Source organism: Cetorhinus maximus, chromosome 2, assembly GCF_964194155.1.
Source record: "Cetorhinus maximus chromosome 2, sCetMax3.hap1.1, whole genome shotgun sequence".
Lineage (NCBI taxonomy): Eukaryota > Metazoa > Chordata > Chondrichthyes > Lamniformes > Cetorhinidae > Cetorhinus > Cetorhinus maximus.
In genome coordinates this window covers 171,941,000-171,959,670 of record NC_135880.1, presented here as the reverse complement: position 1 = coordinate 171,959,670, position 18,671 = coordinate 171,941,000, and the positions used below count along the sequence as shown (strand labels likewise).

Genomic DNA, 18,671 nt, shown 5'->3' with positions numbered 1-18,671 from the left:
GGGTGGCTAGCTCTTATGGTATGGACAATACACTTTTAGCATCAGTGGCCTATACAGATGTTCCCCAGACATTGCCATTTTACACTAAGGTACTGCCAGGATACCTTTGCGAGCCGGTGGCATTTGAAAATGTGCCCATGGCACGTGATGAATGAGGGGTGTTGTGGCATTTTGCAACTGAGCGCGTTGTCTCACAAGGAAAACTAATGCTGTGCAAAGGAGCCTAGTATTTTATCACCCTTTTCCCCTCCTGGAGGCTCCAACTCATAGCGAGGCACAGATTTATTGGCTCAACCAACATCACTCAGGTGGTCTTATGAGCCTAGACATCCGATTGTGATGGGTTCCTCCACTATGAAGGTGGTACATTACAGCTGAGCCTGATCCTATGATTGGCCAACATCAAACCTTCCAGCAGGGATCAGGAAGAGGAGCCTGAATAAGTTAGGAGTGGGGGAAAAAGATCCTACCACCGCCCAGTTCAAATCAGCCAGCTCAGCACACACTGGGGATTAAACCCAGAGCTTTCCTGATGTGAGCTGCTCAGTCTCACATCATCCAGAATTTATTAAGCTGTTGGAGACCCAAGATGATCATTTTGCAAATTTTTAGTTGAGGGTAACTTCACACAAACTCTGATGATGGGGCAGCTCAGCTCCTGTGCATTCAGAGACAGGTTTAAAAAAAACCAAACTGTTCACGATCTGGAAGATAAGCATTCATTTTTAGTAATTTTAAATGATGCGGTCATTTTCAGTTTGGCCAGTAGTGTTAAGATCAGCAATATCAAAATAGTTGCCCATCATGCATCCACCCTCAAATTCCATTTCCACGGAAGTCAAAAGCAGGGAAAATCAAGCTGGCGTATAATGGGAAGCTAATTCAATATTGTCTGTTTTCCAGCATTGTCCCTTGGTTAAAATGCCAGCCAACTATAAATCACATGGCAAAGTCTTTGAATAAATACGTAAGATGATATACAAAAACCAACAGTACACGCTGACACTACGTGAGTCACCTCTACATTTACACTGAAAGAAATCTTTAACTTTAATGCTAACTAGATGTGTCCTAGACTCTGGACTCTGGCACAACCACATGGCTCTGATAAATTGCCTATGTATTCAACAGCACAGTAGAAATTATCTCTTCTGGAATTAAACAATGCAACCTGATGTCTATGCTACTATGCACTTTGCTTCATTCTCATCTCTTCGACACTGATAGGAAAGTAGTCAGGCTAAATGTAGATCACATTAATGTAAAACACAAAAAAAACCTGCTTAGTCAACCACTCGTCTCCGTCCAAAGTGACTGGGGAGAAAAGCACATTTGAACACCACGATATGTATTGAAATCTGATAAGCAAAATAAATGATTTTTGTTGGCCAAAATAATCGTCAATGCTGGACTGGGAAAACAGTGCTCTAACTACAGATTCTCTTCTCTTATGGTCAATGTCGCATCATAATTTCCTGGAATTCTGATGTGCCATAATGGAGCAGGCTTTTAACAAATTTCTGATCCAGTAACTCGGAATACAAAATCTGCGGAAATCCAATAGCTTGGCCGCTCTGCCGTCAGCAGGGACTTTCTCACGTACACTGCAGCTCCAGCAGCAGTCACTGGCAATATTTGTGATACTATCGCGTGTAAAAGGCAGCAGCACTGAAGATTGCTGAATACCGCTGTATCCCTTTGTTTTAGAGGGTCATGCCATGCAGAGTTATACTCTGATAGAAACTCAACTGGAATAACCATGACCTGTTTCCCACGAAAAGTACCCCTCCACCCCCACTATTAGGGTTGCCAGCTCTGATTAAATGTATTCCTGGAGGTTTCATTCCATGACTTGCCCCCACACTCGAGCCATTAGTCGGCCTTGTGACGCATTGCTTTCCTACGCCAACTGGAGAGCAAAAAGGCTCATTACCCAATTGGATGGTGTTTGACTGTCAGCCAAACAGTCTTTTTCCCCTTTTTTCATTATTTTAAAGCATGTTCAAAGAAAATGACCAAAAAATACAATTTTTTTTATGTCCCTATGGTTTTTCTCCAGGGTTGCACACATCAGTGTCCTGGAGATTGATCTTCAATTCCTGGAGACTCCATGCCAATACTGGAGGCTTGGCAACCCTATTCACTATATATTGGCCAGGACAGTGGCAGAATACCCCTGCTCTTCTTCGGGTAGTGTCACAGAAGCTTTTGCATCTACTTGAGAGGGCTGCTGGGGTCTCAGTTTAACATTACATCCATCTGACAGTGCAGCCCTCCCTCAGTAATGCACTGGAGCACAAAATAAACGGTTTGCTGTGAATCTTGCCCAAAGTCCTATTTGGATACAGTGGTGTCAGAAGACACTCGGATAAGTCAATGAAGTCAGCTCCAAAAATGTCCCCAGTACTCAAGAATGATGTAACCTGGCGGTCTGCTAATGGTAACTGATGTCATCTGGGTCCTCCTGCTTTGTAACCACTTCAAACATAATTTAACCTCTTGAGAAAATGGGTTCGACTATGAATGGATCACAGCTTGAGGCAAAGTCCAGGGCGGAACTTGTCAACCAATCGCTCTTTAAACCCAAAGTGATACGATGGAACGAGGTGAAAAGGACAAATCAATTGGATTTTCATGAAAAAAAAGCGTGCCCTGGATCATGTTCTCTCACCTGACTGAATGTAGCATGTGAGCAACTTCCACAGATGTGAACCAAACCACTTCCTGTCACCACCGAACAGTTCCAACCAAAAAAAAAGTGCGCCCCATACTGCCATTAAATCCCGAGATTGAAACTGAAAAACTGAACTTGTGGGGAGGGGAAAAAGCAGAAGAAGGGAATCCAAAGGGTTTCGCAGTCAACAGACTCCAACAAGACTAACTAACCTGTGGACTTTCTTTAGAAAAAGATCCAAATCAGAATAAACTAAATGCACGGTGGACAGGAACTTGGATTTGAGACAAAGGATCCATTATGTTCAAAGGAGAGGAAATCACAAAAGCATACGATAAGCTCCCCAATCCTCTGTCGAACTCAAATCGTCAGCTCAGCAATCCATATGCCATTTTTGTTGACATCCTCCCCCTCTCCATTGTCCCACCATAGTGACCGTGTGACTCAAAATATATCATAAAGTAACTGTGACATTGTGCAGGCTGGAACAGACACCCACCTTGCACATGATTCCATTATCCGGCAGCACTGCTGCTCCAGTTCTATCATACTCTTTGCACACACAACTTATTACAGGATGCAAAGCCAAGGCCTCGGGAACAATAACAATAGTGCAAGTGTATAGGAACCTAAGGCAGTGTAGATGGTCAGTGGTCCTTGGTATCATTACAACATGCAGCGCGTTTCTGATGCAGACTAATCAGCACACAGTGACTGCCATATTGATCACACAAAAACAGTCTCTGGACAATCGTATATCTTCAATTGTTGTCTCATTTTTTAATGGCTGGTTCAAGTTACCTTGCGTTACTTGAATACCTCGCTAGTTTAGCAACTATTAAACATCTCTATGTTGACAGCATTTTCCTCGACTTTTGGGAATACTGGTAAAATTCCTGCTTAATACTGTTGCGAATCAACTTGACTGCCAAGAGGCATAAGTGTCTATATTTGCACACACAGTTCACGGCATCACTCAAATGAAGTCAGTTCCAAGGCTAAGTTAGGCTTCAATGTTTTATGCTAATAATCTTGGACGTAAGATCTAATAGCCATTAGTGTCAGCCATGGCTCAGTTGGTAGCAGTCCCGCCTATGAATCTCTGGGTTCAAGTCCCATTCTGGGCTTTACCAACACCTTGAGAGATAATTGCGACCTGATAGCACTTTAGACCACTCAGCCATTCTGCCTCTTGAAGATGCTGTCTCCATTACTGGTTAACCATCTTAGAGACCTTCCCTCCTGTTTTTACTGCAGTCACAATTGTGGTAATACTGTGAGTTCTCTGTCTCTTAATATTAAATAAGCCAACTAATATCAACTGAAATAAAAACTCCCATTTGGCCTATTTTGGAATTTAATGGCTCTGATTTGTGCCCGAAAAATCTGCTCCGAAATGCAGTAGGGCCAGGAAGGGGAGGACTGGAGGTCAGTGAGAGAAAGCAAGAATGCCCAATTATGGCTGGCTGCTTTCAGCCACATCAGAGCTTTCAGTAACTTGGAAAGCCAAAGCCAGTGCTACAACTTTGGACATTGACTTTTGGAATATCATCTAAATTAAGATTTGTGGAAATGTACCATTTTACAGGGAGCAAAGAGTCATGTGTCGATTTATCAGGTCTAATGGTTTGGTTTCAAAATGAGGGCTCTACCAAGTAACAGCACTCTTAAATATTATCTTTGTATGAATGATAGAATCCATACTTTCAGTTTATAAAAGCTTTATCCGTTTGGAAACTCTTGACTAAAGCTAATCCACCATCTCCAGTAATAGGACACACAGGGAATCTTTTGGAAACAAAGGGAAAATGATAATTTTTCTTCAAAACTGCTACTGAAATATTCATATACAAGAATGTTTTTTTGTTATAAACTGAAGTTCCCCGGCCAGTTAAACCTACTGCTTGATCGTTTGACTGCTTGAACTGTGTTCCCCTTGGAAACTCTTGTCCAAAGCTACTTTATTAAAAGTGGAGGTTGTTTCCTGTTTCCCCAGCATGATAGTGCTTTTGTTGGCGGAATAAGATGTGAACAACATCAAAACTAATAGTATTTACTTCAAGCTAAACTATTTTCATAGAAAGGCTTTTTTTGCGGTCTGCCTGTCTGGATACATAGAGGAGCCCAGTATAATTTTGATCATGATAATATCGCCATACGAAATAACTAAACGATTCACTTCGAATGGGTTCAGCAGTGTGTTCGTTTGATGAGAAAAAAATGTTAACGTGCTTTTTCGTAAAGATAACACCTCTTAGCGTTCAACTCCACTGACTTTCTAACTCAATAACATCAAAAAGCCTGAATTTCAAATAACCTTTTTTTCAATATAATCAATTTGAGCTGGACAACTACAAATTGTGAAGGAGTACAGCTTTAAGAAGGCAACACAAGACTTCCAATAGAATCTTCGATTTTATTTTCCACTGAAAGCAGCCTTTGCTGAGCAGCAGTTTAGTGTCATCACTAAATGTGTCATATATCCACACAAACTGTTACAGAACACAGGCATGCCATCATAGATTCTCTCCTATCAACTCATGAGATGCCTCGATTATGGATTTTCAATTATCTAACACTCAAGAGTTGCAAGTTTATCATTAACAATGCCAGCAAGTTGAGGTTACGAGTCAAGCTGCTGAAGTGGACCAGATTAAACACGATTTTTGCCACAATATACTGCACTGCCACTGATGCACTTAGGTGCTGATCCCCCAATCTTGTCATTTCTAGCAGTGCTGAAGGGAATTCTGCTCAGGAAGCTCTTGGGTAGCTAACGCCCACTGACATGGAACAAACGGTATAATCGGGGCTGTGAGCCTGCAATTTCCTGAGCACGTGCTCCCACCTGATCTGGGAAATCAGTATGCAAACAATGCCACAGACTGATGCTTTTAGAACTGATGCTTCCTGTATAAAGTTTCTAAAAATCCAGGCTGACACTCCAGTGCAGCATTGAGTGAGTGCTCTGCTGTCAGAGGTGCTGTCTTTTTGATGAGACATTAAACCGAGGCCTGACTGCCTATAGCACTGTTTTGAAGAAGAGCTAGGGAGTTGTCCCCAGTGCCCTAACCAATATTTATCCTTCAATCAATATCGCTAAAACAGATTATCTGGTCGCTATTGCTGTGTGTAAATTGTCTGCCACATTTCCTACATTATTGCAGCGACTGCACTTCAAGAAGTACTTCACTGGCTGTAAAAGACTTTGGGATGTGTTGTGGTTGTGAAGGGTGCTATATAAATGCAACTATTTCTTTCCTTTTGCCTTTACCAAGATTCCTAACTACAGTGGATAAGCACAAACACAAACACAGATTAAACAGGCATAGAATTCCACGAATCAAACCCTCACCCATTCTCTTGCCTTAGATCAAGCACAGCACTTTAGTTTAAAATTCAGAGCTAATCATAAAATGTTCCTCAATTACCGTTTCCTAACCTTCATAATTCTAAATTTGGTCAATCCATTACCAATACATTTCAAACAAAAAAATCTTGCCTTGCGTAACATTATTTTAAAAAATAAAAAGTTGTGTTATTCAACGGAACTGGAAGAACAAATGATGAAACAGGCTGCGGTGTAATGGTCTGCAAACATGCTCGGGCTGCTATGTTCATCAAACTTATAAAAATCCTAATTCAAGGATGAGTTTCTTGGCAAACCAGTTGCATTATCAACTTTCAGTTGTGCAACTATCTCGAGCTGACAAAGTAGTTCACATGCAAGTTAAAATCTGTTCTTACAGACTCACAAATTAAAGCGATCTAGCATTGATCGACGTAGAAATAAAACATACACTGAACAGATTTTAAACACAGGTGCCATTCACCACTCACCAACACCTCAAGTAATTACAAACAAGTCAAAGGTTCCCGGAGCAAACGCAGGCTCCATCGTAAGCATTCGCATTGGGCAGAATTTTAGGTCTGCAGGCAGGCGCGTGCCCAACCCGATCGGGCATAAAATCGCGCGAGAAGACGTCTGGCGAGACGTCATCCCATGCTCACACGATATTTCGCTCGGCAGGCTCGCGCAAAAGTCGAAGCACACCCAACAATTCAGAGGGCAATTAAGCCCCTTAACGGCGCAAATGTCTCCGATTTTTCATGGTCCATTCAACCTTACGGTTGGCGGGTGGGCAAATCAGCCAGGCGGACTTTGCATTTTTCATCAAACCTCATCTAAGGGCGGGATGAGACTTCTGTTATTAAATAAAATTAAAATAAAAATCTGCGGACAGCATTTATATCATGTGTACATTCAGGTGACTGATTGTGATGCTTGGACATTTTTTTCCCGATTTTCAAAACTTTATTTCATGGTCTTCGGGTCTGCAGCTCCCTGAGGCAGCTCTGTCTGTCTTCAGGGAGCTCTCTCACAGCGCTCGCCTGTGCCCGTGGTGACATCATCGCTGGCCCTCCTCCTGTCCCCACCCTCATTTCACGCTGGCTGCCCGTTAATTGGCCGGCCACCGTGAAAATCGTGGTCGGTGGCCAATCGCAGTTGGCGGTCCGTTTCCCGGCCGCTCCTGGGCCCGCCGATCGCGCCCGCCCGCCGAGCTGAAAATTCAGGCCATGGGCGCAAAGAACTAAAATAATTTTCCAATGATGCATTGTGGGGTTCTACAATAATCAAGGCCCTAAGGGAAGAACAATTGCACTGTATTTTTTTCCACTCCAGCTCGTCATTTTATAGTCAAAATTTTTACTATTCACCAAGATACTGTATATCGTACAGGCGCAATTGTATCAGTCTCACACATCTGAGGCAAAAGTTTATGGGTTCAAGCCCACTTTGGGGACTTACACATACAAATTAAGTATGATACTACACTGCAGTACAGAGCGATGCTGAACTGTGGGAGGTGTCATATTTGAATTGAGACATTATACCAAGGTCCTGTGTGATTGTTTAGGTGGTTATAGAATCGTAGGGCTGGATTTTACACTCACCCCCGACCCCACAACCCCACCAGCATATTTGATCATAAAATAAAATGGATAGCCTTCCCACCCCCAATTTGGCCTCCCATATTACGGTGAGTGGGTAAGGCATAAGGCAACCTGCTCACGGCCCTATGGCCTTTTTGAGGCCCTTAAATGGTAAATTAATGGCCACTTAAGGGCTTCCTTCTGCCTCCGCCGCTATTTTATGTGCGGCTTGGGAAGGCAAGGGCAAGGCAGGCAGCCTGACAGCTCGCAGGCAGCTGTTGGACAGAGACCCAGCAGTGACCACCGCTCTATCCTGGCACTGCTGGGTATACAAAGCTGCCAGCCAATCTGATTTGCCGGCAGCTCCCTGGATGGAACTTCCTCTCATCCACCTACACAATCAGTTAAGGCAGCTCCGATCATCATATCGCTCTGGGGCAGCTGGGTTTTGGTGGGCGTGTTGCCGACAGACTTTTCGGTTGCTGGTGGGGCGGGAGGAAGAGAAAATTACACCCCATAAAATCCATCCCATGAAATTTTACGCCACAGAAGGAGGCTGGACAGCCCATTGTGATTGTGCCAGCTCTTTGAATGAGCTAACCTACTCATCCAACCGCCTGCTCTTTCCCCACAGCTCTGCAACTTCTGCCTTTTTAAGTATTTATCTAATCCTGTTTTGAATATTACTATTGAATTTGAATCCACCAGTCCTAAATGCAAAGAAATGTCACCACACGTCCCCCGCACTTCTTTTGCCAATTACCTTCGTCATCTGGTTAACAACCCTACCCTCCGGCGGAAACAGTTTCTCCATACCCATTCAATCAAAGCCCTTCATTATCTTGAACACCTTTATTAGATGTGCTGTTAACCTTCTCTGCTCTAAGGAAAGCAACCCCAGCTTCTCCAGTCACTCCACATAACCGAATTTCCCAATTCTTAGTATAATTATGGTAAATCTCCTGTACACCCATTCCAAGACCTTGACATCCTACCTAAAGTATGGTGCCTAGAATTGAGCCTAGCCAGTGATTTATAATGGTTTAGCCTTTGTGCTCTGTGTCTCTACTCAAAAAGCTAAGGATCCCTGGCGCTCCTTTAGCAGCCTTCACAGTTTCTCCGAGGTTCCTGTGAACCCCTACGTTTCTCGGTTCATGCACTCCCTTTGAATTTAAGAGATCCCAAGGCAATGTACAATCTATTGGTGTCCTCAACCAACAGAATCAAAAACAGATGAACTAACTATTTACCCATCAGCTAATGGTGGGACCTTACTGCAACACCTACTGGATACCATAGCAAGACCAAGTACAATGCAAAAGAATAATCCATTGACAGTAAAGAATTTAGAGGCGGGCTGATGGCACGCTAGGACATTATAGAAGTGTATGCTCCCTGTTCTCATGCAGATGTAAAGAAGCCTGAATTGATGATATGTTAAAAAGGCTTTCTCCTCCCACTCATCTGTTGGTTATCACTCAATAAATTCAATCCACTGATTAGGCCATAATTATTAGTCTTTGATTACTGACATAACAGGATCCACCCTATTGTTGGTGTTCACTATACAACTCACAACCAGCAAAAGCAAAAATCATAGAATCATACAGCAGCGAAGGAGGCCATTTGAAAAGACAGAAGTTAGTTGGTTTGTTGAGTCTCACGCAATCATCGTGCAACAAAGTATCAGAATGTTCCCTCCAACCAATTTTCTTGCAATCTCCTGGGAGTGGCGAAACACAGATAAAAGAACTCTCGGCCAACACAGGAGGAGACTTATCCTGGAAAATTCCTACCCGACCCCCTTAGGCAATCAAAGCAAGCTCAGAAAACAGCACTGTGACCATGAGGCACGTACCCAAACATCCCATCAAGCTTCTATACACAATAGAATCAGCCACAACAAGGAAATTGTCAAGTGCCTTCTTGAACTGTTGAGGCAAATCCACACTCATCACACAATCCAGTAGTTTTTACCAAGTGTCGATAACTCTCTGTGTAAACAAAACCCTTCTGGCATTTTACCAAGCTGAATGCTTACATAGTTTATATGCATGACTTCTTGTTTTCTGTTAGCCATCTAATTCTAATAGTCTGCTCACAAACACTAGCCTCTTCACCATTTTAAACCCAAAGTCTACTTTTCTCTTGCGTCAAAAAAGTTCCCTAAACTGACATAAAGGCCTTTTAAGCTTGATATCAACGTAATGGTGCTTCCTTGAACTTTTTTCCAGGCCTCTATATTACACAGAAGGGGACCAAAACATGGTCACTCTATTCAAAATGACACCTAACCAAGGGCTTGTAAAAAGACATTGTGGTTCTTTTTACATTATCTCCAGCACTCAAAGTGAACAGAAGTAATGTTTTCGCCTCTGTTTGTTAGTCTGTTCATCTGTCTGTTTGTCTATAAATAACATGTCTCAAAAACTTAATGAATGTATTTCAATAAATCTTGATAGGGTATAGCCCAATAAAGAACTGGTTAGGTTGGCAAAGATGCGGATCCAGATCCTGGCCCTGGAATTTTTTAAAGGATCTGTTAACATTGAGAGATAAGACACATAACTTTTTTTAAGAATGTTGTGGGTTGTTTTATTTAGAATGTTGCTGATTGTTTTAGAATGGTGTGGATTGTCTCAGCTGCTGTGGTGGAATTTGTCACAGCTGTCAAAATGTGAGCAGAGTTTTCAGAGCAAGTTGTTGGATGTGGATTTGCCTGAAGCCTCTTCAGTTATTTGGGAGCTCATAATAAAAAGATTTTTTTTCCAGCTTTGCAGTTACAGAGCATCAGCCAGGCAGGGAAAAGCCTTAAGGAAGAGCTGGGTAATTGTAAAAACGTTGAGTTACTGCAGCGTGGCAGAGCTATCTGCTCTTCTGAGTGCCCTCTTCACTTGTTTTATAGTGAATTATCTTGACTAGACACCCTAGCAACCTATTAGCCTTTACAATGATTTGTCAGCACTTCAGGGACTCATGTGCATAACAAATAGGTCAATTTCCCACATGACAAGTTCTAATTCTGCACCGCGTATGGTACACACATGCTTGGCATTAGCACTAAACATTACATTTGCCTACCTCAATGATGTAGAGAAAATCTCTGCCCCACCTTAGCTGCTGAAACCCTTGTCCCAGGCTTTGTTATATCTAGACACAATGATTCAAATACCTATACGGCATCCCACCTTGCAACCATAAACTTGAACTCCCCAAAAATGTTGCTGCCTGAATCCTAACTTGCACCAAGTCCCCCCTGTGTTCACTGATTTACATTGGTTCCTGGTTGAGTAACACCTCAATTTTAAACTCTCAGCCTTGTTTACAAATCTTCTCCCCTTATCACTGTACCATCCTCCAGCCCTAAAACCCTCTGCACTCGTCCAAATCTGGTCTCTTCCACATGCCTGATTTTCACTGCTCCACCATTGACTGCTGTGCCTACAACTGTCAAGGCCTCAAACTCTGGAATTCTCTTAAAAGCTTTTGACCACTCTCTGGCTCACTCCTCCATTAAAATGCTCCTTAGAATCTACCCCTTTGACCAAACCTAATAACTTCTTGTGTGGCTCTGTGTTACATTTTGTTTGATAACGTCCCTGTGAAGTGTCTTGGAATGTTTTACTGCATTAGAGATGCCATATAGATAAAGGTTGTTGTTAAAATGCGTGTAGCGGATGAAGACCCATTATGTCTAGAACAGCTCTTTACCTCATTGATCGCTCTAAAACTGGCACAAATCTTCATGTCCCACGGCACCTTCACCTAGATAATTTTAAAGATTGTGAAGAGAAATTATCCTTACGTACATCCCTGCAGGCTTTTTTTTCTTATTCTTTTCACGGGACATGGGCGTCGCTAGCTCACCCAGAATTTTTATTGTCCATCCCTATTTGCCCTTGGGAAGGTGGTGACAAGCCACCTTCTTGAACTACTGCAGCCCATGTGGTGTAGGTACACCCTCAGTGCTGTTAAGGAGGTAGTTCCAGGATTTTTGACCCAGCAACAGTGAAGGAGCGGCGATATATTCCAAGTCAGAATGGTGCGTGGCTTGGAGGGAAACTTGGACCATGCAATTGCTGCCCTTTTCCTTCTAGGTGTTAGAGGTCACGGGTTTGTAAAGTGCTGTTGAAGGAGCCTTGGTGAGCTGCTGCAGTGCATCTTGTAGATGTTACACACTGCGGCAACTGTGCATCGGTGGCGGAGGGAGTGGATGTTGAAGGTGGTGGATGGGGTGCCAATCAAGCAGGCTGCTTTGTCCTGGATGGGGTTGAGCTCCTTGAATGTTGGAGCTGCACTCATCAAAGTAAGTATTATACTATTAACTGGTGTCCATGTAGATCCCCTTCTATTGATGATAATCCTCTGGTATCGGGAAGTCAACCAATTCCCTATCTAGTTAGGCATCTGTCCTCCTATCCTACAATGTGAAGTAATCTTTCTGGAATGCCAAATATACATTGTCGCCATGTATACTCTCATCCACCAACCTAGCGACCTCCTCCAAATATTCCACCTACTTGGTGAAATAACCTTCTTTTCCAGAATTATGAGTCACGACTAACACCAGCTCCGCCCAGATGATCACAGAGGGCATCGCTAATCACTGCCTCTAACAAAGTTCCAATAACTGAAGTTAAGCTATAATTTCCTACTTCTGACTCACCGCCCTTTTTCTAAAGTGGTACTACATTAGCCTCCCGCCAATCCATGGGAGCAATCCCTGTTTCCAGTGAGCTGTTAAATATTTAAGCAAAGGGTGTCCATTTAATGCAGCCCCCATTTCTTTAATTCCCCTGGGTGAATGCCCGCAGTTCCGGCAGCCCAGTCGGATTTGAGGCTCCTTATTCTCACTTGGATTTACACTTTAACATTCTCAACTGTAGTGTTAAACTATAAATGGTAGTAACAGCAACTGAGTCTATTAGAATGAGGAACAATGCAAAGTAGCCATTTGAAACCTATATCATGTCCTGGGAGTTTACCAGAATTTGCCCTGGCATGTCCTTTACCGGTCTGATGGAGTCTTTTATTGCCAACTGACTGCTGACATAGCTAAAGCAAAAATCTGCTATTGCCACTACTTTTATTGACAATCTTCTATTCAACTAACTTTCTGAATCTTCCAAAAGCCTTCAGCTGAACCTAGTATCTATCCCTATCCCAATTTTACGATCTGGAATGCACAACCTAGTGGAAGCAGATTCAATGGTAACTTTCAAAAGAAAATTGGATAAATACTTGAAAAGGAAAGATTTGCATGGCTATAGAGAAAGAACAAAGGAAGATATTAATCGGTGCTTCAAAGCACCAGCACAGACACAATGGGCCTAATAGCCTCCATTTGTGCTGTATGTTTCAATGATAAGAGAATCAATAAACTCAAGAGGTAATATGTATATTGTCAAGAAGATATAATAATGTCTATCATGTTATTAGAAATTATTATAAAATAGAGTTCTAGTGGTATCTGTGTCTATGTGTGCATATGTGTGTGTGTCTTAATTGGATTAAAGCCAACTGGTCCAGAGAGAAGTAGGTTTGAAATGGTAATTAGGTAAATATAGGGAAGTTACAAAGTGAAGTGTAAAGGAAGCAATTTGCATTTTGAAATAAACCATCCAAAAGAATGGGTGAAATATTACACCTAACCAGAAGAAACCAAACAATGTGTTTATTTTTTCAAAGTTTACTAATAAAATTGGTGCTATGAAAGGCGTTTTATTGTTGGAAGAGGTAAAGCTCAAAAAACTTAGTGATACAATGAGAACTTGCATTCAAAGAGGAAAATATGTATAAAGGAAGAGAAGGCTGTTGGTAAAAGAGGAATTCTAAGATCTAAAGCCTCCTGCCTATAAGCCCCAAGCTGCTGTCTGCAAGGATGCAGAGCTGAAAGAAACTTCTTTTGAATTTGACTGTCCAGGGTGTGTTTTGCCAGGGGTCTGTTTAAATCTATGTGTTTTACTGTAGCCTTAATGGAGGTATAACTGAGAGTCAAATTAATTAGGGGGTTTTTTAGACGTTTTTATCATAGTAATATGCAGATATATGTACGTGCTTACAATCTTTTAGTTAATAAATGTTTAATTTAGTTTTATAAAAATCTCTTGAGACTCAGTAGTCTTATTATAACTGAATTAAAGCCTGCATCACAAAACATAAAATTTGCAAAAATTGTTTATGACAGTTGTTTCAAGTTTCCCCCTGGGATTTGAACAAGTCAGCATTTACCATCAGCTGTGTCATAATAATTTATTTCATAAATATGCACACAAATACGTAAAACAATCTGCCTTTTGGATGTGATGTTAAATCGAGGCCCCATCTGCTCTCTCAGGTGGATGTGAAGGATCCCACAGAGTTATTGCAAAGAAGAGCAGGGGAGTTATCCCCAGTTTCCTGCCCAAGATTTATCCCCAAGTCAATACCACAAACCAATTACCTAGTAATTATCACACTGCAATGTGTGGGAGTTTGCTGTGTGCAAATTAGCTGCCATGTTTCCTACAATACAACAATGACAACACTTCAAAAGTACTTCATTGGCTCTAAAAATGCTTTGGGACGTTATGTGGCCGTGAAAGGCGCTACATAAATGCAAGTCTTTCTTTTTATAATGTATATTAAAAATTGGAATACTATTCAATTTCTTATAGAATACAATCAAAACGCCATAATAATACTTACTGGGCTAGGCTTAGAAAATTCTTCTATTATCATTTTTGTTTTCAATTTTACAGCTCATCTCAATTGGTGAAACCACTGCTTTTAATACATCCTTTCCAGTAGCTGTGGCTTTTTATGATTGCAATCATTTTTTTTAAGGAGGTGCATTGATAACAACTCTAACCCCAAGGAAGCTTTCCCATGTCACAACACACATTCCAAAAGTGATGCGTAGGCACTTAATAGAACAGGGAACAGAAAGTTCATCTTCTCAGCAATGTTGTAGCCTCACCGCCACCTGCAGTTCCCTCTACCTCTGTCCCTCTCTTTCTCTCTGTCGCCCTCTACCTGGACAAGGCGAGAAAACAAACACCTCAATGCAAAAAATCGACCAGTGATTTTGTTGGTTTCTCGTCATTGAAGGGGCTGGGGACTGCAGGAGTATTTATCAATACGTGCTGCAAAACCTGCCGAGTTTTCAGTTACTAAGGTAAAGCAGGCTGATGTTGTTCAGTAAACAGAGAGTTGTGAGGCTGGTCCTTGGTCCCCTTCATGTCCCCAATTATACACTAAAGGGTAGCTCACCAACGCTCACCTTATCCCGCACATATTTAACGCTGTGCAACACACTTACACTAAAAAAAGAATGGGACAAAGGAAATTGGATAAAAGAGAAAAAGATCATGGATGAAGTGGGTCCAGTTACTTTCTGCAGACCCACTTTCTCTCTAACTAAACACAGCTTATGTCTTAAAGGATACCTTCTCGACATAAAACACATCAAGGGTTACAGTGGCAACTTATTTTTTGTTTCTTCTTTCTTTTCTTAATACCTCCCCACCACCGCTGCATGAAAAGCTCGGCCAAGATGCCAAACGCCTGACTTTTTTCAGCCTCTTCGATCAGGGGGGGGGGAATGTTCACACACAAATAACAATAAAACATATGAATCTACTCGGTCTAGCCCGGGCCAGCCTTCACGTTAAGGCGATAAGTTATTGTCCGTTCTCAGGACCGCTCAGTCACCAAATGGTCCACTCTGACTTTAAAAGGGAGAGGACAAAAGTACCCCCCACCCGACCAAGGTTTCACATCAAGGGAAAAACCTGAAGAAGAAAAACAGCGGGCGAGAAAATCGAAAATATGAAGAGGGAACAATGGGTTCTCGTGTACAACAAAGGACATCAGGAATTTACACTTGGAGAATTCTACATCAATATAAGAAGGAAAGATTCATTTAAAATTACGCGCATTTCCATCCAGGAGAAAACATTTAATTCTGTTCCCCCTGCACATTGTCAAAAAACAAAAGATTAAACTCCACATGCATTTCAACCCAAAGGGAAAATAATGGAACTTCACTGAAAACTCTGTAAATATTAAAATGCTGCTCTCTTACCTTTCCCCTCTTGTGTTTAGTTTTTGTGGTGTTACAGTCAAGTTGTCAGTGAAGGGACTCCAATTGCTGTGAAAGAGCTGAATGCATGCAAAATGCTTCAGGTTGTGCAGCCACTGTTCTCTCTGTGTGTGTGTGTGTGTACGAAGTATGAGAGGTTTTTTTTAACCTCCAGTAGCTCTTATACAGCTGATCGAAATCTCGAGGTTACTATCGGTCAAATGCACTCCTCTCGCTCCCCCCTCGTGGCTGACATTTGTTTATGAGTCGTTCTCTGGTCCAGAAAGCAGGGAGAGAAGTAAAGACAACGGGCAAAACGTGTCACCGATTTAACGGGGCAAAAAAAAAATCCTTCGTTGCAGCCCGTTGGGGTTGGGCTGGGTGAGGGTGGAAGGGAGAGATGAAACAACTCTGCCAGTCGGTCCCAGGGTTAGCCTGCCATTTAACATCCAGGAAATGTTAAGGAGTGAGTTACTGTTGCAAAGGAAAAGCGCAAAATTCGCAGATCCATTTAAACGGCTGGAATTGCGCTTTTTTCTTAAATGTTTCCCCTCCGAACTTTACTGTGCCACTCTGCTGGAGCATGGTTCAGGAGGTGGCAGTAATTCTTCATGGGGGTATTAACCACGTTGGGGGGGATGCAGACACAACGCATTGGACCAAAATGAGTGAATGTCTTTTTTTTATTTTTTCATGGGAGGTGGGCATCACTGGCTGGGCCAGCATTTTTATTGGTCTTTCCTAATTACCCTTGAGGAGGTGATGGGGAGCCACCTTCTTGAACCGCTGCAGACCAGTGTGGTGGAGGGAGTTCCAGGATTTTGACCCAGCAGCAGTGAAGGAACGGTGATTCAGTTCCGAGTCAGGATGGTGTGTGGCTTGGAGAGGGGCTTGCAGGTTGTGGTGTTCCCATGCGTCTGCTGCCCTTGTCCTTCTAGGTGATAGAGGTTGCAGGTTTGGAAGGTGCTGTCGAAGGAGCCTTGGCGAATTCCTGCAGTGCATCTTGTAGATGGAACATACTGCTGCCACCATGCATTAGTGGTGGAGGGAGTGGATGTTGAAGGTGGTGGATGGGGTACCAATCAAACGGGGTGCTTTGTTCTGGAGGTGTCGAGCTCCTTGAGTATTGTTGGAGCTGCACTCATCCAGGCAAGTGGAGAGTATTCCATCATCCCTCCTGATGAGTGAGAACTTGAGCAGTCTGCAATCTGAATTTAAGTGACAAGACATACATTTCAATGTTGGGGTTGGAGAGTGCAGATAAAGGGACTGTACATTGGGCTATCAGAAATTGAGCAGTAAAGGTAAAATAAAAGTCATTGATTTTTTAAAAAACTACTGGAAATACAGCAGATCAGTCAACATGTTAAAGGACAGCAACAAGAAAGGCATGGAGGGGCAGATTTGTAAGGAAATTACGGAGAGGTGCAAACCTCCCCATAGAGTTGAGATGATAGGGAGCTTCAATTATCCCAATTTAGATTTGGATAATAATAGGTGTAAAGGGCAGAGGGGAGGAAGACTTTCTGAAGTGTGTTCAGGAGAATCTGCTTATCAGTGCATTTTCAGCCCAATGCAGAAGGAGGCATTACTGGATCTGGTTTGAGGAATAGGGTCAGCCAAGTGGATCGAGTGGCAGTTGGGTAATATTTAGGGAACAGTGACCATAGTGTCATAAGGCGTTGATTAGCTATGGAAAAAGATAAGGTGCAATCTAGAATAAAAGTACTTAACTAGAAGAGGGCCAACTTTCAACGGGGTGAGAATGGAATAAGAACAGAAAAATGCTGGAAATACTCAGCAGGTCTGGCAGAATTTGTGGAGAGAGAAACAGAGTTAACATTTCTGGTCCAAGGTAAATTGGAATCAAAGGTTGGCAGGCAAAGCTGTAGCAGAACAATGGATTGCCTTTACAGAGGAAATGATTCGGGGACAGTCGAGGTAAATCGAGGTGGGAAAGATGGAGCAAACAAAGCCAGAGCTCACTGGATAATGAAAGAGGTAGAGAGTAAGATGAAGCAGAAAAGGGATGCATATGACACATGTCAGGTTGATTATATCCTTCCTAACATACTGTGGGCATTCCTACACCACATGGAATGCAGTGGTTCAAAAAGGCAGCACACCACCATCTTCTCAAGCGCAATTAGGGATGGGCAATAAATGCTGCCTAGCCAGTGAATTTTTTTTTTTAAATGTCAATGAAAACCAGGCTGAATATAAAAAGTTCAGAGAGAAAATGAAAAAGGAATGGGAGGCAAAGATAGAGTATGAGAAGAGAATGTCAGCTAACATAAAATACACATAAAAGTCTTCTAGAGGCACATAAATAGTAAAAAGGCTAAAATTAGGAGATGCAGTGTCATTTAGGGATCAAATAGGGGATCTATGCATGGAGGCAGCGTGCATGGCTGAGGTGCAAAATGAGTACTTTGCATTTCTTTTTACCAAAAAGAAGATGCTGCTAAAGTCATATTGAATGAGGATATAGTTCAAATACTGGACGGGCTAAAAATTGATGAAGGGGCGGAATTAGATAGGCTGGCTGTATTCAAAAATGAGAAGTCACCAGAATTGGGTAGGATGCAGCCAAGGATCCTGAGGGAAGAGAGGGTGGAAATTGCAGATACTGGTCACAATCTTCCAATCCTTCTTAGATACAGGGCTGGTGCCAGGGGAATGGAAAACCACAAATGTTACAACCTTGTTCAAAAAAGGGTGTAAAGATAAGCCCAGGAACTACAGGTCAGCCAGTTTAACCTCAATAGTTGGGGCAGCCTTTAGAAATGATAACTTGGGATAAAATTGACAGTCACTTGGAAAAGTGTGGATTAATTAGGGAAAATTGGCATGGGTTTGTTAAAGGCGAATTGTGTTGAACCAACTTGATTGATATTTTTGATGAGGTAACAGAGATGGTTGAGGAGGATAATGCAGTTGATATGGTGTAAAATGACTTCCAGAAGGTGTTTGACATAATGCGGCATAACAGGCTTGTCA

At 42.3% G+C, this 18,671-nt stretch overlaps 1 protein-coding gene across 1 annotated transcript in view; it reads right to left on the bottom strand.

Moving 5' to 3' along the window:
- The window catches only part of LOC144699678 (phospholipid-transporting ATPase ABCA1-like), a 159,556-nt gene extending 143,752 nt beyond the window's left edge, over nucleotides 1-15,804 (bottom strand). The window contains exon 1 of the mRNA XM_078570819.1: nucleotides 15,675-15,804. The gene's annotated coding sequence lies outside the window, so the exon portion shown is untranslated. The remainder of the gene's footprint in view (nucleotides 1-15,674) is intronic.
- Nucleotides 15,805-18,671: the final 2,867 nt, after the last annotated feature.